Here is a 16823-nt window from a genome sequence, read left to right as displayed (position 1 = left end):
CACTGTCAGACAATAAATGTCGTATCCACACGTTGTGACACTTAAGACAATATTTTCAATGGAACCTCTACATAAATCGCCATATACGGAGTGCATTGTTTCCAGCAATGGAGCAGGTAAACCAAGGAGTGCTTTTGAGCCCTACGTTGATTCAGTCTTCAGAAAACTGATAATCCTACGTGGCAGCCAGGTGCACAGAGGTGTGCGACACAAACAGCGCCTCACACAGCCTGGATGTCTGGAGTACTTTACATGATTGTCTGCAGCACGTTAGGAAGACAACTAGCTCCGCCATCCATAAATTATGCACAAAAATATAACCATCAGCTGGTGCCCAGGTACATACGTCCAGAAGCTACAAAATAATAAAGAAATTAAGAGAGTGGCTATAAAACAATAGTCACAGGATAATATACCCATTGTGATATATTTTGTGTGGCTAGCTTTCTGCTTGCTTACGGAAAGACGTGATATGTGTGGTCTAAGAACTGTGGAAGACTGTAAAAGACGAAAAGTTGAGAGACAATCCATCACACTCATTCGGGTTTGGTAATGCCATTGGTGAAATGTTATTATGAAAGATGTTGTGATATCACCGTTCTCATGTTAATGATGGTGTAACGTCGTTTGGACGAGCAGATATTGATGACGAAATGGCATGTAACCTGATTAAAACCGAGCGAATGACACGTCTTGTAGGAGAAACAGTTTGAGGCCGACGTTTTGACATGTTCCGTCGTCGTGGTGTAGAAACACAGTGAAAAATGTCACCAGCCGCTATCAAAAGGGAAAAAGAATGTTTTGCGGCCCACACTGTCATTACTCTCTCAATTGCAATTGTTGTCGTTTATTGCAGCATGTTTGTTCCTTCCGCAGTCACTGCACTCCATAGAGTGATACGAATAGGGGCTGTTATATGGGGAAGGAGATGGCGATGTCCTACTGAATCACAGATACTGCCCTGGCCTTTTGCCTAAAATGAATTATGGAAACCACGAGAACACTAAGTATGGGTTTTCCGGGTGCAAATTTCTACACCGTAGCTTCCGAAGGCAAATTTAGTGCCATGACACTGCTGTATGTCGCTTGGTGGAGCGCAAATAACAACTTGAGGACCACCGTTCAAGACCAAGTGATGAAGACACTAGAACGCATGCCTCACCTCGAACGTCACGCGCGGGAGAAACAGCTTAAGAAAGTTAATCATTTCTCTTTGGGACATATAAACATCAGAAAATATGTAGATACTTACATTTGTACTGGAAAGACGTCTAGGATCCCGTTACCCACTTCCAGAATCTCACAATGAGATATGACATAATGGTGTGTGGTGCAATGGTATCAGATGAGGAATGAACGACGGGAGAATCATCCTCTTTTGGAAAGTCCGTAACTTTGCTATCGATGACACATATTTCAAGCAAAAGAAGATGGCACACTTGGACTATGGTGACCACTACCTGCGATGCTATATATCAGTGTGATACAGTCGTACAAGACATAAACAATACAACTGAAAGCTAACGTGCAGATGATAAAGGGGAAAAATGCTACTGCAAAAAGGAAAGACAGTTGCGTCTCAAAAAGGAAGTAGATCCGTCCTGTTAGAATGAAGGAGGATGCAAGAAAAATGTGGAAATAATGGATTCTTTCAAAACCACGACAGATATACTCACATGCAACTGTTCGCATCACAGTGGTATACAGGTACAAGGGAAACTGTTTAAGGAGGAGTGCCGAAAGCTTCGAAAGCGTGTTTCGTGAAGGAAAATAAGATACTGCGTAATATATTGATTACAGAAATGTCTTCATCGTAATTTAAATCGAAGGAGCCGATAGAGGAGTCGAAGTTTTGGAATGTCAGGAACAAGAAGGACAGTCAATGCCCACGAGCTAATTTTGTCAACTGTTTCTCTGTACGTACAACTGCCTGTCAATTTAGGGCGTTCCGCCTGTTGTCATTACGCTAAGACCTTGTGCATCAGTTATTGTGTATGTGCATATCCCAGGCTTTTGATGAGAGTGGGAGATGTAATTGCGTGGCCACCTCGATCCTTTGATCACATCACTCCCTCTCTTTTTGTAGAGACATATCACTTACGTATGATGTATGAGACAGGCGAAATACCCTCAGACTTCAAGAAGAATATAATAATTCCAAGCCCAAAGAAAGCAGGTGTTGACAGATGTGAAAATTACCGAACTCAGTTTAATAAGTCACAGCTGCAAAATACTAACGCGAATTCTTTACAGACGAATGGAAAAACTGGTAGAAGCCGACCTCGGGGAAGACCAGTTTGGATTCCGCAGAAATTTTTGAACACATGAGGCAATACTGACCCCACGACTTATCCTATAAAATAGATTAAAGAAAGGCAAACCTACGTTTCTAGCATTTGTAGACTTAGAGAAAGCTTTTGACAATGTTGACAGGAATACCCTATTTTAAATTCCAAGGTGGCAGGTGTAAAATACAGGGATCGAAAGGCTATTTACAATTTGTACAGAAACCAGATGGCAGTTATAAGAGTCGAGGGGCATGAAAGGGAAGCAGCGGTTGGGAAGGGAGTGAGTCAGCGTTATAGCCTCTCCACGATGTTATTCAATCTCTATATTGAGCAAGCAGTAAAGGAAACAAAAGAAAAATTCGGAGTATGTATTAAAATCCATGTAGAGGAAATAAAAACTTTGAGGTTCACCAATGACACTGTAATTCTGTCAGAGACAGCAGAGGACTTATAAGAGCAGTCGAACGGAATGGGCCGGCCGGAGTGGCCGTGCGGTTCTAGGCGCTACAGTCTGGAGCCGAGCGACCGCTACGGTCGCAGGTTCGAATCCTGCCTCGGGCATGGATGTGTGTGATGTCTTTGGGTTAGTTAGGTTTAATTAGTTCTACGTTCTAGGCGACTGATGACCTCAGAAGTTAAGTCGCATAGTGCTCAGAGCCATTTGAACCATTTGAACGGAATGGACAGTGTCTTTAAAGGAAAATATAAGATTATCATCAACAAAAGGAAAACGAGGATTCGAATGTAGTCGAATTAAGTCGGATGATGCTGAGGGAATTAGATTAGGAAATGAGACACTTAAAGTAGTAAATGAGTTCTGCTATTTGGAGAGCAAAATAATTTATGATGGTCGAAGTAGAGAGGATATAAGATCTAGACTGGCAATGACAAGGAAAGCGTTTCTGAAGAAGGGAAATTTGTTAACATCGAGTACAGAATTAAGTGTCAGGAAGTCGTTTCTGAAAGTATTTGTATGGAGTGTAGCCATGTATGGAAGCGAAACATGGACGATAAATAGTTTGGACAAGAAGAGAATAGAATCTTTCGAAATGTGGTGCTACAGAAGAATACTGAAGATTAGATGGGTAGATCACATAACTAATGAGGAGGTATTGAATAGAATTGGAGAGAAGAGGAGTTTGTGGCACAACTTGACTAGAAAATGGTTCAAATGGCTCTGAGCACTATGCGACTTAACTGCTGAGGTCATCAGTCGCCTAGAACTTAGAACTAATTAAACCTAACTAACCTAAGGACATCACACACATCCATGCCCGAGGAAGGATTCGAACCTGCGACCGTAGCTGTCGCCCGGTTCCAGACTGTAGCGCCCAGAACCGCACGGCCACTCCGGCCGGCACTTGAGTAGAAGAAGGGATCGGTTGGTAGGGCATTATCTGAGACATCAAGGGATCACCAATGTAGTATTGGAGGGCAGCGCGGAGGGTAAAAATCGTAGAGGGAGACCAAGAGATGAATACACTAAGCAGATTCAGAAGGATGTAGGTTGCAGTAGGTACTGGGAGATGAAGCCTGCACAGGATAGAGTAGCATGGAGAGCTGCATCAAACCATTCTCAGGACTGCAGGACTGAAGACCACAACAACAACAATCACTTATGTGACCCCAGTTACTCTCCCTGATTTGCATTCGTGTTTTTCCTGGTTCCACGAGGTAAAGGTTTTTACTACCTTCGAGTTGAACCTAGCGTATTATCAAATGCCTCTAGCAGAAGAATCTAAATCGGTGTCTGTCTTTGCGATCGACTGATCACTCTATGAGTTCAATAAAGTTCCGTTTGGGGTATCGGCAGGTGCAGCTGTGTTGCGTGGTATCCTCAATAGAGTTTTGTCAGATCTTAAGTTTGAGAGTGTATATCATTATTTGGATGATTTGGTGCTTTTTAGTGAGAGTTTTGAAGAGCATGTTGTGCATGTTCGCGAGGTACTCCAAAGGTCGTGAAAAGCCGGATGTACTGTAAAACCACCTAAAGTTAAATTCAGGCAGCCTGAAATATCCTTTCTGGGGCATACTGTCTCCCTGAACGGAGTGCGAATTGATAAAAGTCGCACTGAGGCCATTTATTCGTTCGAAACCCCTAAAATGCCAAGGCCGTGGCTCGATTTATTTCTTTTGAATATTCGTTCCTAATTTTGCACAGTTAGCTGCCCCCTTAAACGAGTTTGGGAAGAAGAGTAGAAAATTTGAGTGGGAAGCTTCGTAGCAGGCATCATTCGAGGCTTTAAAGAAAGCGTTGACCACCGCCCCTGTGTTGTTGTTGTTGTGGTCTTCAGTCCTGAGACTGATTTGATGCAGCTCTCCATGTTACTCTATCCTGTGCAAGCTTCTTCATCTCCCAATACCTACTGCAACCTACACGCTTCTGGATCTGTTTAGTGTATTCATCTCTTGGTCTCCCTCTACGATTTTTACCCTCCACGCTGCCCTCCAATGCTAAATTTGTGATCCTTTGATGCCTCAGAACATGTCCTACCAACCGGTCCCTTCTTCTTGTCAAGTTGTGCCACAAACTCCTCTTCTCCCCAATTCTGTTCAATACCTCCTCATTAGTTATGTGATCTACCCATCTACAGCATTCTTCTGTAGCACCACATTTCGAAAGCTTCTATTCTCTTCTTGTCCGAATTATTTATCATCCGTGTTTCACTTCCATACATAGCTACACTGCCTACAAATGCTTTCAGAAACGACTTCCTGACACTAAAATTTATACTCGATGTTAACAAATTTCTCTTCTTCAGAAATGCTTTCTTTGCCATTGCCAGTCTACATTTTATATCCTCTCTACTTCGACCATCATCAGTTATTTTGCTCCCCAAATACCAAAACTCCTTTACTACTTTAAGTATCTCATTCCCTAATCTAATTCCCTCAGCATCACCCGACGTAATTCGACACCATTCCATTATCCTCGTTTTTCTTTTGTGTTGTTCATCTTTTATCCTCCTTTCAAGACACTGTCCATTCCGTTCCACTGTTCTTATAAGTCCTTTGCTGTCTCTGACAGAATTACAATGTCATCGGTGAACCTCAAAGTTTTTATTTCTTCTCCATGGATTTTAATACCTACTCAGAATTTTTCTTTTGTTTCCTTTACTGCTTGCTCAATATACAGATTGAATAACATCGGGAAGAGGCTACAACCCTGTCTCACTCCCTTCTCAACCACTGCTTCCCTTTCATGTCCCTCGACTCCTATAACTGCCATCTGGTTTCTGTACAAATTGTAAATAGCGTTTCGATCCCTGTATTTTACACCTGCCACATTAAGAATTTGTAATAGGGTATTCCAGTCAATATTGTCAAAAGCTTTCTCTAAGTCTACAAATACTAGAAACGTAGGTTTGCCTTTCATTAATCTATTTTCTAAGATAAGTCGTAGGGTCAGTATTGCCTCACGTGATTAAAATTTCTACGGAATCCAAACTGGTCTTCCCTGAGGTCGGCTTCTACCAGTTTTTCCATTCGTCTGTAAAGAATTCGCGTTAGTATTTTGCAGCTGTGACTTATTAAACTGATAGTTCGGTAATTTTCATATCTGTCAACACCTGCTTTCTTTGGGCTTGGAATTATTATATTCTTCTTGAAGTCTGAGGGTATTTCGCCTGTCTCATACATCTTGCTCACCAGATGGTAGAGTTTTGTTAGGACTGGCTCTCCCAAGGCCGTGAGTAGTTTTAATGGAATGTTGTCTACTGCTGGGACCTTGTTTTGACTTAGGTCTTTCAGTGCTTTGTCAAACTCTTGACTCAGTATCGTATCTCCCATTTCATCTTCACCTACATCCTCTTCCATTTCCATAATATTGTTCTCAAGTACATCGCCCCTGTATGGACCCTCTATATACTCCTTCCACCTTTCTGCTTTCCCTTCTTTGTTTGGAACTGGGTTTCCATCTGAGCTCTTGATATTCTTACAAGTGGCTCTCTTTTCTCCAAAGGTCTCTTTAATTTTCCTGTAGGCAGTATCTATCTTACCCCTAGTGAGATAAGCCTCTACATCCTTACATTTGTTCTGTAGCCATCCCTGCTTAGCCATTTTGCACTTCCTGTCGATCTCATTTTTGTGACGTTGGTATTCTTTTTTGCCTACTTCATTTACTGCATTTTTATATTTTCTCTTTTCATCAATTAATTTCACTATTTCTTCTGTTACCCAAGGATTTCTACTAGCCCTCGTCTTTTTACCTATTTGATCCTTTGCTGCCTTCACTACTTCATCCTCAGAGCTACCCATTCTTCTTCTACTGTATTTCTTTCCCCCATTCCTGTTAATTGTTCCCTTATGCTCTCCCTAAAACTCTATACAACCTGAAGCTGCATGCCCTCTGGAGAAATTGCGGCTGTAGTTTCCCCTTGCTTTCAACCCCCGTGTTAGCGATGGCAAATTTCAACAAGGAGTTCATAGTTCAGACTGATGCGTCCATGTTGGGAGTTGGTGCAGTCCTGTTGCAAGAAGAAGGTTCGTAAAGACGCCCAATTGCTTACGCTTAACGTTCTGTTTCTCAATTAGAAGCAAAGTATTCCGTATACGAACTTGAGACCTTAGCAGTACTGTTCGAATTCGAAAAATTTAAATTATATCAGGAACATCAACCATTTATGTTGGACAGTCAACCGCTTAGTGTGTGAGAGACCGAGGCCAACAGGCAGAATAGCGAAGGGAGCGATAGAAATATATGACTGTGGACACCTTCGGTTTTGTTCCTAATAATGTTGTTCAAGAAGAGCTTCTGAGTGGGCCTATTACATTTGTAGGATGCAAGATTGATTTTTCATGTACTAGTACCGAGGTTGTTACTGGCAATTCTTGGTTAACAGTTGCTATTGTTCGAGGTGGTGATAAGCCATTACTAGGACTTCAATCCACAGTCTTATATATTGGCATTCTTTGCCTCCTATAATATCTTCTCCGACGGTACGGCATGGCTGTGTGCTCCGTGCGGCTGCCTCGACGCTAAGTAGCTGTGTGCATTTGCTACCTTAACCTACGCAAGGCGTGTGACCTTGAAGGGGACTTGGCCGCTGCACGAGGGTGCCGCGCAACACGGGCCCTAGTATTACTAGGCCCGTGTTGCTGGAAAACTTAGCTTCCGGTTGCGCAATCGGGACTGATAAGGCGCGCTGGCGCTGTGCTGACCGAGCGAGGTGGCGCAGTGGTTAGCACACTGGACTCGCATTCGGGAGGACGACGGTTCAATCCCGTCTCCGGCCATCTTGATTTAGGTTTTCCGTGATTTCCCTAAATCGTTTCAGGCATATGCCGGGATGGTTCCTTTGAAAGGGCACGGCCGATTTCCTTCCCAATCCTTCCCTCACCCGAGCTTGCGCTCCGTCTCTAATGACCTCGTTGTCGACGGGACGTTAAACACTAACCACCACCACCACCCCCACCGCTGTGCTGACGCCAGTGACCGGATGTTGTGACGTCAAGTAGCTTGATAACTGTCTCATGAAGCAGCTGCACACTCACTCGACTCGAGGCAGCCGCACGGAGCACACAGCCATGCCGTACCGTCAGAGAAGATATTATAGGAGGCAAAGAATGCCAATATATAAGACTGTGGACACCTTCGGTTTTGTTCCTAATAATGTTGTTCAAGAAGAGCTTCTGAGTGGTCCTATTACATTTGTAGGATGCAAGATTAATTTTTCATGTACTACTACCGAGGTTGTTACTGGCAATTCTTGGTTAACAGTTGCTATTGTTCGAGGTGGTGATAAGCCATTACTAGGACTTGAATCCTACTATGACAGAGACATCATTGCATATTGTACCTTTTATTTTGGTGTAAAAGATGATAGAAATTATGGTACAGTTGTTGTACTTACTGATAAACCATTTTCTTTATATACAAGAAACAGGAGGCGTGTTAATTCTAATGAGAGAGTTAACATTTGGGCTAAGGGGGCGATACGAATTTCGCCGTTCAAGTTCAGGGTTACGCATATTAGGGGCTAGGACAATGTTGTGGCTGACAGGTTAAGCCGAATGTTCGAGCCGGAGTTCGAGGAGCAGCAGGACGAAGAGGGAGGTTTCGGATATGCCACCCGTCGGGATAACTGCAACTGTGTGGTTCTGGATGATGGGGTTCCGTCGCTAGAGTTCAATGGTCACACTTGTGCCATTTTGAGTGGGTTTTCATTGCTGTTCAAAGATGCCGCTCTGCAGCAGGAGGAAGACCCCGTACTGCAGAAGCTTAAACAGAGACTACAGCGCGGGGAGGTTGTTAGACCCTATTGCCTGAAGGGGAACATCTTTTGTTGTATAACGCGTGGGAAGGGTGACCCTAAGGCAGGGCTGCCTCAAACTGTGACCCCTGTGGTCTTCAAATACTATCATGGAACACCAGTAGGTGGACACGGGGATTTTTAACACTCGCATGAAAAATAAGAAGTGTAAAACATGTGGGTTTAGCAAGCCAGTGGGGAGCGCCAAGAAGGGGTTCTTAGCTTCGGAAGAGGCAAGGGAGCCCATGGAGTCGGCCTTGTAGGCGCTTCGGTCCTGAACCACTCGGCTGCTACGGTCACTGATTCGAATCCTGCCTTGGGCATAGCTGTGTGTGATGTCCTTAGCTTAGTTAGGTTTACTTAGTTCTAAGTATAGGGGACTGATGACCTCAGGTAAGTCCCACAGTGATTAGAGCCATTTGAACTATTTGGGTCGATGGGGAGGATGTATATTGATTAATTAAGACCCCTTCCGCGTTTTAAAGATGGGAACCGTTATATCTTTTTTGCATGGATGCGTTCACGCGTTTTTGTTGGCTCATGCCTACCCGCAATGTAACCACGCAGGCCTCCATATTGTGTCTGCAGGGTCTGTTTGGGTGTTTGGATCCCGTCGTGTGTTGGTTTCTGACAATGCAACGTCTTTTAAGTCCTTTGCTTTTCGTAACTTTTGTTTCGGAGCGGGAGTAGCTCATACCACCACACCAAATTATCCTAACCCGTCTATGGCAGAACGAATGAACCGGGACTTGCGGGATGCGCTGATCGCACTCCACCATAATGATCCGGCTCGCTGGAATAGTTCCTTGTTATGGTTAGGGTATGCCTTAAATACTGCTACCCATTAGGCCCGTAAGGCCAGCCCGGCGAGGTTAATGTTTGCTTTTTAGACCTAAATCACCCAAGGCGAATTTGTGGTCACTTAGTGATTTGTTGCCAGAAAGGGTGGACGGTGCACAAATCCGTGCCAACTGGAAGCGTGCGCCGAAGAATTTGCGGAAGAGTCACGAGCAAATGGAAAGGCGTAATAATGCTGGTAGACGGCCGATCACCCTAAAGGCGGGCGACCAGGTTGGGGTAAAGAATTTTGGTGCAGTAAGTCGGGCGGGGGATACAATTGCGGGGATGCTATTGCCCCGGTTCGCTGGTCCTGTACAAATGTTGCGCTTTGTCACCCCGTTCACCTTGCTGGTGAGAAACCCGCAAAATAAAAGAATTTTCCGTGTCCACATATCGCAGGTTAAGCCGTACGATAAGTGAGACACCCGCTAAACCCGCTGGGCAAAACTGGTGATTAGGATTGTGGAAAGAGCCAAATAACGTTGGGGTCAGTTTCACCTTAAAATTGTAATTTATTGTAAGTTAATAACACATTTACAACCAGAGCGGCACACAGCCGAACCTTTATAACTACAAGTTTCAAAACGCAATTCTTTCATGGCTGAAGGCCTCATAACAAGAAATCTTAAAAATCAGCAAGATAAAAATGCAGTTAAAATAGCAAATAAAATAATTAAAGTATATATAAATCTCAGCTAGGGTGAAAGCCTCAAGGCAAGGGTGGATAGACAAACGCAAACAAGATGCAATACAAATGGCTGAAGGCCCACAATAAAACTTTCAAGATTTAAAAAAAAATTACCATAACCTTTCAAAGGCAGAAGGCCGCATTGTTTAAGCTTGAAAGATAATTTTAAGAATAAGGTTCAAAGCCGCAATGTTTAAGCTTGAAAGGTAATTTTAAGAATAAGGTTCCAAGGCTGAAGGCCCACAATTAAGTTTCCCAAATTTAAAAAAATAATTACCGTAAGCCTTAAGTTTTAAGTAGCTGAAACCGGACTAAAAGAAAAGACAACACAAAGGCAATAATCTTTCAGAAAATATCCACTTGCCGGAATTCAAACTTAATTACATGAAACAAAGTATCACCAAGAATTTTTTAAATCATTGGCTATGATAGATTATACACAGACAATTATACACCGGTGAGAAAGACAGTAAAGACAACAACACTCAGAAGCCTCCAGGGGGTCGGTCTGCCCTCGTTCACTTAGGTGAGACAGATGGTGAGCCCAGCTATACTTGATCCGTCGGAACCCAACCGGGGGACAGCCATGGACCGACCGACCAATCAAATATGTATACGTATTAAGTTGTCAAAATTACACACCGTGTTGGACAGCGACAACAGGTGAGGAAATGACAATGGCTGAAATTACGTTGGTGGCCAGGGCAATTAACCAGAACACTAACGGCCCCAAGGTAGAAAATTCCGCTGGTGCACTTGAATTGTAGTCAACCAATATAGTTAAATCCACCGCATGGCGGCTAAATTTCAGCAATGCAAACACTCGGTGTTGCTCACAGCGAACCACCGAAACAAACCACACAACATGAATGGACGTGGCTTGGGTACTTAAAACACCACTCAATTTTGACGCCCTGTGTCGGTGAATCACGAAGCTCGTAGCGATCGGACAGCTCCACACACGCTCCGACAGTGTGCAGGGACCGCCAGCGGACCCAGCCGTATGCACTGCGCGGAGATAACTTCCCTGGCCCGCAGCAACCGACCGACACCTCTCAGAATGCCGACAACATCTAAAATAGTCGTCAGTGGAAATAGCGCCAGTTACACACACAATCTGGCAAACACTTGCAAGGAGACCTGAACGATACGCAACAGCACGCAGGAAGACAAGTCGGGAGTCGATGCAGGCGCGCAGACACACACACACACACACACACACATACACACACACACACACACACACACACAGCAGATCGACTCATGAACGACTGGCGAGCCAAAACGCGTCGTCAGGTAGGACGACCGACCGACGATGCACCAAGACCGTGGCCCGGCTCAAGTGATGCTTGGCGGCAATGGTAGGGCGAGCCATGCCGACGCACACCTCACTGCTGCTCCAACCCGACTGCACTAGTGCAGAATTGCAACTCCCCGACTGGCAGGTCCGGACTGCGCTCCAGACGCGTTCCCACTGACTGGCAGACCCGAACTCGCGACCCGAACTCGCTCCGACAGACGACCAAGAAGTAATAGCAGTCGAGCAAAGATACAATGAGAGGGGATATATCAATGCCATGCACGGCTCACCACCTATCTTTTGTACCTGCTGATCACACATTTAATGCTGATTTCTGGATCGTTCCCCTCGTAACAACTGAAGCTGCAACTCAGTGACAGTAGTAATTTAAATTAACGTAGTGAGGTGGAAGTACATTAAAAACAGGTTCTAAAATACATGGTGATGGGAACACGAGCAACGCTCGGCTCACTATGGCGGGTGAAACCAAATAATTTTGTTACGTTTCTGTGCTGTAAATTGTAAATCTTGAACATGTGGATACCTTAGGGTCTTTAGTCTCTTAAAACGTTAAGTTGGTGGGGATACGCAATATGTTTTTCCGCGCTAAGTGAATTTAGACATTGCTATCATTGACCTTCAATCAAAGATACCAGTAGAGATTCTCTATAAACCTTGACTCCCCTGTGAATAATTTCATGTCATTTGGTGATCATGCACTTCGCCCGCTCAGATTACGAATATGTGTTATCAACCACGCCGGTGAGGCTAATGCATGGTCCAAGTTTCAGAGGTGCCCACCTCCAGTGGACTTGGTATTGGTGGGAGAGGATGTGCCAATGGTATCATCGCCGCATGCCCGACGTCTCTGAATGCCGCCCGAAACCTTCCCTCGCCGGTACTACAGTGTGGCGCGACCAGCGCCCCACAGATGTCGCCCTCTGCCGGCTGCCATGAGGGACGGCCGGAGCCAGCTACTGGGAGAACGGTTGCAACCAGGCAGCGAGATGGAAGAGTGGAGCCCCGGACTACGTCAACATGCTACACGACGTGTTGCGCACAGAAGATTCCGTGGATAGTACCGATCATTAACCTTTCTGAGTATTAGTGAGTTATGGTGAATGGAACGGTCATCGCCCAGAGATGTGGATACCTGGCGTGTTCTATGTGGCTCAGCTGTGACGTATATTTAACTAAGAGAACTCTGCGGGAGGGGGAGTCCGAAAACTTGTCATGCTACTCATATGTACTGTATTCAGTTTGTTATTTTCGTGTCCCTTCCAGACGCAAATTCTGATAGTTGTGGTCCCTCTTGTAACTGTTTGCATTGAGCAAAGATACACGAATGAGGAACTGCAGTAATTTTGATAGGATGAGACATGTGTTATACTCACTTCTGGTTGTAAAGTTTTTCTTGGACAAGGTACCACATTGAATTAAATTAAACCTCTCATTGTGAAGTTTTTTTGACGTATTGTTTTAAATCAATTATTTCGTGTTGTTTTTAAAAGTTTGGGTTTAAGAATATCAGTGGATTTTTCTGGACGGTTAGTTACAATAAAATTATGCTTAGAGCTGTTGTATTACGCCGACCTCCTCACTCCAAGCCCTTACACTTAACGCTCTGTTACAACGGTGATGTTGTTTTCGAAGGCCACAGGGCGCCTGCTCAAACGGCTCGCTTATTTCAGATCTGATTTTGTGAGCACGAGGATGAATTTTCTGTGTACCACAATCACCTGATCTTGATATTATCGAGCCTTTGTTTTATACCTTGGAAAGAAGCGTGCGTGAACGCTGTCCACCTCCATCATCTTTAGCTGAAATGACGACTATTTTTAGGAGGAATGGCGTAACATTCCCTTGAAAACCATATGGTACTTGTCCTAATCCGTTCCGAGACAACTAGACGGGCTTACTAGACCGTGTTAGGCATAGTAGTGTGTTGTGTTCGTGATCTTCCTATATTTTTGTTAGAGTTCCGTAACAAGGCTTAACGACACCTGGTTCGCCTGGAAGTTTCTGCGAACAGTTTGTCTCTATCAAAAGTTGTTCCAGATGAGGTGTTCTATCACCCCTAGAGGTTTGTTGCTAAGACTTTGAAGTATCCTGTGTTTTTCGCGTATCGACAATACGGACAATATCCTATATTTCAGTGAAACGCTCTCCTAAATTATTTAATGGACATATCAGTTGCGATTGACTAGTCATTATCAACTGTCTTATAAAAATATGAGCAGCAATGTATCTGTTGACATTTTATGAAAGCACACTTATAAAATTAACACATATGTAAATAAAGGATATAAAATTTAGAAGTTTATATAGTTTAGATGCGTAATTATTCAGTGGAAGTAATGTGAATGCTAATGCCCTCAGTGAATGACATGTCAAATTTCAATACTTTTTCCCTGTTTCTTTTGTGAGGAAACATGAAAGAAAAACACTAGCAGTGTTAAACTGTACTCTACGCGAACCACTCTGCAGTGGCTAGTGGATACCGTTTGTAGACGTGCTGACAGTCCATCTTATACTGATGTTAGTGCTATATCGGCCAACTGCTTTGCTGACTAGTTTGTTGCCCATATTGAAAAGAATCGCTACATAACATTGTAAGGACTGGATAGGAAAGACAGAGATACCTTGACAATCTGGAGTACTAAGCGTCCATAGTTTGTGAGAAACCGGCCCTCTCTTGAATTTAACCAAACTATAATATTTTAGATGTACAGCTCCAGATATTGTGATAACCGGTGCCTTAATACGTACCCACTTAAATGTATTACTCGAGTTTTCTCCGCATCTAATAGTAATCTCAGCAAGCATGTCACGTAATTTACTGCCTAATGTTTCCTGCACGGTCATCATTGCTCCGCATGGTGGACTACACCTGTCAGTATATACTGTCCTTCCTGTGTAAATGCATCCACACGTCAATACCTCTCCTGCTGCCCAGACGAAAATAAACATTAATGGCTTGCTTGTGCCACACGTACTTGGAGGTATTAATCAGCTGAGAAACAGACTAAACGTAATAGCCATAATCATTTGGCTTCGAATTAAATATATACTGATGGAACGTTGTTTAGTACACTGTGCTCATCATCAATAGGAAAATCTGCGCTTACGCCCCTAACAGTTTACATAACTGGTATGACATCATGATCAATGTCGAGAAAATAATCTCTCATATAGGAGATTTTGACCCATGAATAAGTACTAACGCAATGTGACTTCTGTTTCTGGCATTTCGGAGATAAGAAAGATTTAGCTAGGACAATGGCAAATATAAGGTATCTTGACAAAAATATGAAAACCACATATACAAAACATTACCTGAAACGCCTGGTTAAATCCGCAGAACAGAACAGGTAGTTAGAACTGTCAGTTACACCCGAACACAACTTCATTTAGTTGCTCAAACATTACAGCGCAAATTTACGAGCCTAACTATCGACTGAATATGTCACACAGTCTTATGATTTAAGGGCAAAACATGTCTAATTTTTAAAACGGCTGAAGGCCTATGATTTAAAACACAACTACAATAAATTTTCAAAAGGCAGAAGGCCCAAAGCTTTATCCTTAAATAATATTTCAAATGAGGCTGAAGGCCCAAACAATCTAAGACTTGACAAGTAAGGAATTTTAATTTCAAAACGGCTGAAGGCCCACGATTTAAAACACAACTACAATAAATTTTCGAAGGTAGAAGGCCCAAAGCTTTACCCTTAAATAATTTTTTTTTTTAAAGGAGTCTGAAGGCCCAAACAATTTAAGACTTAGCAAGTAAGGAATTTTAATTTTAAGGCGGCTGAAGGCCCATGATTGAAAAACACAACTACAATGAATTTTCAAAAGGCAGAAGGCCCAAATCCTTATAAAAAACGTTAAATGAGGCTAAGGCCCAAACAATGCAAGACTTGACAAGTAAGGATATTTCAATTTTAAAACAGCTGAAGGCCCATTGATTAAAACCCAACTAATAGCATACAAATTCAAACCATCGGCTATGAGCCATTAAAATAGACAGTCAAACACCAATAAGAAAAGGCAGTACAGCCAGCGGCGTTCAGAAGTTTCAGGGGGTCGATCTGCGCTTCAAATATTAACTTTCGCTTAGGGGAGACAGGTAGTCGGCTCAGCTATGTCCGATCCGCTGGCAGCCCAACCAAGATACTGTCAACGGACCCACCGACGAGACGACTTGCTTTCCACCCGACCAGTACACAAGGAACTCCAAAGCCAAAACGTAAAAGGCGTAGCCGCCCACAGCCAAGTATGCATAAGCTGTCAAAACTACACACACCTGTTGGAAAGCAACAACACGGTGAGGAAAGGACACTGCCTGAATTTTAGGACAGTGGCCAGGGCAGGCAACCGGAACGCTAGCGGCCACAAGGCAGAAAATTCCGCAAGTGCACTTGGACTTCAAATAACTAAAACACAGTTAAACTCCACCGGATGGTGGCCAAACTTTCGCCAACTCGAACACTCGCTGTTGCTCACGGGAATCCCCCCAATAACCACCCATGAAAACCAGTGGCACAATGTGAACAGTCTGGTTTCGGTAATTAAATCACCACTCCACTTTGATGTCCTGGGTCGGTGAGCCACGAACCCCGTAGCAATCGGAACAGCTCCCACAAACTCCGACACTGCGTAAAGACCGCCAGCGGGCCTGGCACACTGCGCCGCGCGGAGATTTCCTGGCTGATCTACACCAAACGACTGCTCAGAGCCAGTAGGCCGACAAAATTTAAAATAACTTCTCAGTCAAAATCACACAAAGTACACACAGTTTCACGCACACTTGCACGAAGAACTAGACAATGCTAAGGGTAGTGACTGCACAATAACAGGGACGAATCACGAGTCGACACACACAGCCAACCCATAAGCGATAGCCAGCCAAATACACGTCGTCTGGCAAGACGATCGACCGACGACCAGCCAAAGTCGTCCACAATCCAATCATGTGTGTCGGCAACCGTTGTGTGACTCACGCCGATCTGGACCGTAGCTGCTGCGCCCTGACTGAACTTGTGCCGCATGCCAACTGAAACACTGCCAGGTCCGAACTAACTGTTGACGTTCCAACTGACTGGCAGAGCTGATCTAACTCACAACACACGACAACCGAGAAGTAATAGCAGTCAGCGAAGATAACACGCCAGGGCTTATATCGATAAACGTCGCTGCTGCCGCTCACGGGCCGGCAAGGCGGCAACTCAGTGACACCAGTAATTGAAATTAACATAACGAGTTTGTAGTACAGTAAAAAACAAGATGTCAAATGAGATACGGCACTAACACGAGCCACGCACGGCTCATTACCATTCTAATACGTTGTAGTAAAACAGCATTCAAAATAGCTTCCAACGTCTCGGAATGGATAATAACAGGTCCTCCGTGGTTTTCAAGGGAATCTTGTACTATTCTTCCTGCAAAATGGT

This window comes from Schistocerca americana, chromosome 4, assembly GCF_021461395.2.
Source record: "Schistocerca americana isolate TAMUIC-IGC-003095 chromosome 4, iqSchAmer2.1, whole genome shotgun sequence".
Taxonomy (NCBI): domain Eukaryota; kingdom Metazoa; phylum Arthropoda; class Insecta; order Orthoptera; family Acrididae; genus Schistocerca; species Schistocerca americana.
The sequence above is the reverse complement of the archived record's forward strand: the minus strand, read 5'-3'. Positions refer to the sequence as shown.